The following is a 4,851-nucleotide window of genomic DNA, read 5'->3' on the forward strand; positions in this document are numbered from 1 at the left end:
TTATTGACTCTAGTGCAAGTGGGAGACTGTTGGAAATATGCCCTAGAGGCAATAATAAATTGATTATTATTATATTTCCTTGTTCATGATAATCGTTTATTATCCATGCTAGAATTGTATTGATAGGAAACTCAGATACATGTGTGGATACATAGACAACACCATGTCCCTAGTAAGCCTCTAGTTGACTAGCTCGTTAATCAATAGATGGTTACGGTTTCCTGACCATGGACATTGGATGTCGTTGATAACGGGATCACATCATTAGGAGAATGATGTGATGGACAAGACCCAATCCTAAGCCTAGCACAAGATCATGTAGTTCGTATGCTAAAGCTTTTCTAATGTCAAGTATCATTTCCTTAGACCATGAGATTGTGCAACTCCCGGATACCGTAGGAGTGCTTTGGGTGTGCCAAACGTCACAACGTAACTGGGTGGCTATAAAGGTACACTACGGGTATCTCTGAAAGTGTCTGTTGGGTTGGCACGAATCGAGATTGGGATTTTGTCACTCCGTGTAAACGGAGAGGTATCTCTGGGCCCACTCGGTAGGACATCATCATAATGTGCACAATGTGACCAAGGGGTTGATCACGGGATGATGTGTTACGGAACGAGTAAAGAGACTTGCCGGTAACGAGATTGAACAAGGTATCGGTATACCGACGTGATCTTGACGTGAGCACATGCCTTGACGTGATCTTGAAGGTGTTCAAGATGGATCAGTCAAAGAAGGAGTTCTTGCCTGAGTTGTAAGGTATGAAGTTAAGACTTAAAGCTCGACCATGGCAGAATAGAGAGAAAGGAACGAAGGTCGTCCCCTATGCTTAAGACATAGGCTCTACAGTATGCTATGCTGTGTACCGCACCTGAAGTGTGCTTTACCATGAGTCAGTCAAGGGGTACAAGAGTGATCCAAGAATGGATCACAGGACAGCGGTCAAAGTTATCCTTAGTAACTAGTGGACTAAGGAATTTTCTCAATTATGGAGGTGGTAAAAGAGTTCGTCGTAAAGGGTTACGTCGATGCAAGCTTAACACCTATCCGGATAGCTCTGAGTAGAGATACCGGATACGTATAATGGAGCAACAATTTAGAATAGCTCCAAGTAGAACAGTTATTTGGAATAGCTCCAAATAGAACGTGGTAGCTGCATCTAGGAGATGACATAGAGATTTGTAAAGCACACACGGATCTGAAAGGTTCAGACCCGTTGACTATAACCTCTCTCACAAGCATAACATGATCAAACCCAGAACTCATCGAGTGTTAATCACATGGTAAATGTGAACTAGATTATTGACTCTAGTAAACTCTTTGGCTGTTAGTCACATGGGGATGTGACCTTGAGTGTTAATCACATATCGATGTGAACTAGATTATTGACTCTAGTGCAAGTGGGAGACTGTTGGAAATATGCCCTAGAGGCAATAATAAATTGATTATTATTATATTTCCTTGTTCATGATAATCGTTTATTATCCATGCTAGAATTGTATTGATAGGAAACTCAGATACATGTGTGGATACATAGACAACACCATGTCCCTAGTAAGCCTCTAGTTGACTAGCTCGTTAATCAATAGATGGTTACGGTTTCCTGACCATGGACATTGGATGTCGTTGATAACGGGATCACATCATTAGGAGAATGATGTGATGGACAAGACCCAATCCTAAGCCTAGCACAAGATCATGTAGTTCGTATGCTAAAGCTTTTCTAATGTCAAGTATCATTTCCTTAGACCATGAGATTGTGCAACTCCCGAATACCGTAGGAGTGCTTTGGGTGTGCCAAACGTCACAACGTAACTCGATGATATGATGGACCAGAGTTTGGACATGATTTACGTAGTTTGAAGATGTTGGATGCAATATTTTGTATGAACTTGTCAACTTTAATGTAATACTTGATACCTGATAGGCACCAGGGCACTAGAAAAGTAGACGGATTTATATTTTGTCATCTTGTTTCGGCCCAAGGGACTTGAATTTGTCTCTGTTATATGGTTCAAGTATTAGTTGATTCCACTTTCAGTTCCAGTTCAAATGATTAGGTGATTCTTTCATGTCGATCCTAGCAGAAATATCAGCAGCAAATACTCTTTCAATCTCAATAACACAATGACAGAATGTAAGAGGCAAGAATATGATGAAACCCACTTTTGTATTGATCTCAGCCAAGTACATGAGTGCACGAACGTGCTAGTCAGTCGTGGCTAACTAAATCCCTGAATAGGGAGATATGTTTACAATGTACAACATCACGGAACAACAACAATATATAGGGATGTTTCCAACAGACATATTTCTTACTGAACTGCCTTGATTTTGTGCCCTTTCTGCATCAGCTGATGGTGATGCTTATGTTGGAAATATGCCCTAGAGGCAATAATAAATTGATTATTATTATATTTCCTTGTTCATGATAATCGTTTATTATCCATGCTAGAATTGTATTGATAGGAAACTCAGATACATGTGTGGATACATAGACAACACCATGTCCCTAGTAAGCCTCTAGTTGACTAGCTCGTTAATCAATAGATGGTTACGGTTTCCTGACCATGGACATTGGATGTCGTTGATAACGGGATCACATCATTAGGAGAATGATGTGATGGACAAGACCCAATCCTAAGCCTAGCACAAGATCATGTAGTTCGTATGCTAAAGCTTTTCTAATGTCAAGTATCATTTCCTTAGACCATGAGATTGTGCAACTCCCGGATACCGTAGGAGTGCTTTGGGTGTGCCAAACGTCACAACGTAACTGGGTGTCTATAAAGGTACACTACGGGTATCTCTGAAAGTGTCTGTTGGGTTGGCACGAATCGAGATTGGGATTTTGTCGCTCCGTGTAAACGGAGAGGTATCTCTGGGCCCACTCGGTAGGACATCATCATAATGTGCACAATGTGACCAAGGGGTTGATCACGGGATGATGTGTTATGGAACGAGTAAAGAGACTTGCCGGTAACGAGATTGAACAAGGTATCGGTATACCGACGATCAAATCTCGGGCAAGTACCATACCGCCAGACAAAGGGAATTGTATACGGGATTGATTGAGTCCTTGACATCGTGGTTCATCCGATGAGATCATCGTGGAACATGTGGGAGCCAACATGGGTATCCAGATCCCGCTGTTGGTTATTGACCGGAGAACATCTCGGTCATGACTACATGTCTCCCGAACCCGTAGGGTCTACACACTTAAGGTTCGATGACGCTAGGGTTATAAAGGAAGTTTGTATGTGGTTACCGAATGTTGTTCGGAGTCCCGGATGAGATCCCGGACGTCACGAGGTGTTCCGGAATGGTCCGGAGGTAAAGATCTATATATAGGAAGTCCTGTTTCGGCCATCGGGACAAGTTTCGGGGTCATCGGTATTGTACCGGGACCACCGGAAGGGTCCCGGGGGCCCACCGGGTGGGGCCACCTGCCCCGGGGGGCCACATGGGCTGTAGGGGGTGCGCCTTGGCCTACATGGGCCAAGGGCACCAGCCCCTAGAGGCCCATGCGCCAAGATATAGGAAAAAGGGGAGAGTCCTAAAGGGGGAAGGCACCTCCGAGGTGCCTTGGGGAGGATGGACTCCTCCCCCCCTCTTAGCCGCACCCCTTCCTTGGAGGAAGGGGCAAGGCTGCGCCTCCCCCCTCTCCCCTGCCCCTATATATAGTGGAGGGGAGGGAGGGCATCCATACCTGAGCCCTTGGCGCCTCCCTCCCTCCCGTGACACCTCCTCCTCTCCCGTAGGTGCTTGGCGAAGCCCTGCAGGATTGCCATGCTCCTCCATCACCACCACGCCGTTGTGCTGCTGCTGGATGGAGTCTTCCTCAACCTCTCCCTCTCTCCTTGCTGGATCAAGGCGTGGGAGACATCGTCGAGCTGTACGTGTGTTGAACGCGGAGGTGCCGTCCGTTCGGCACTAGGATCATCGGTGATCTGAATCACGACGAGTACGACTCCATCAACCCCGTTCACTTGAACGCTTCCGCTTAGCAATCTACAAGGGTATGTAGATGCACTCTCCTTCCCCTCGTTGCTGGTTTCTTCATAGATAGATCTTGGTGACACGTAGGAAAATTTTGAATTTCTGCTACGTTCCCCAACAATATCCTTTTGCTCAGCTCTCGTAGCAAGAGCAATAAACAACAACAACGCACAATCAGCAAGTTGCAAGTAGAGGCGGAGCGTGGTAGTCAGCAACACCGTGCAACAATCCCACGCTGAACATGTACTGCAGCTTGCCATGACGTTCTTCTCAGCATCGCCACCACCTCTCACGGTGTCACCCATTTGTGCAGGTCCTCGTACCTGCTCAGTAAATCCTGAACCATGCTGCACCTATGATCTGAACTTCATACATAAATCCATGGCCTCAAGCATGTCGACGATGTACCACCATAAATGTGGCGCACCAGAAATGTGGTGCGCCATTACTATATACTAATGGCGCACCATATGTTGGTGCGTCATTATTGTCCAAATACTAATGGCACACCACATCCATGGTGCGCCATTAGTAAAAAAACTTTTTTTTAAATTTTTTCAAAACTACTAATGGCACACCGTGGGAGTGGTGCGCCATTACTAGTTGAACTAGTAATGGCGCACCACTCCCACGGTGCGCCATTAGTGATTTTTTTTAATTTTTTTCAAAACTACTAAAAAAGATTACTAATGGCGCACCTTTGCCTGGTGCGCCATTGCTATGTAAAAAAAAGATTGCTAATGGCGCACCGACCGCGGGTGCGCCATTAGTAAGATTCCCCCCTAGCTAATTCCCTCCCTCTCGCTAGATCCCCTTCTTCCCTCTCCCTCGCCCCCTAGCTAATTCCCCCG

Source organism: Triticum aestivum, chromosome 3A (genome assembly GCF_018294505.1).
Source record: "Triticum aestivum cultivar Chinese Spring chromosome 3A, IWGSC CS RefSeq v2.1, whole genome shotgun sequence".
NCBI classification, from domain to species: Eukaryota; Viridiplantae; Streptophyta; class Magnoliopsida; order Poales; family Poaceae; genus Triticum; species Triticum aestivum.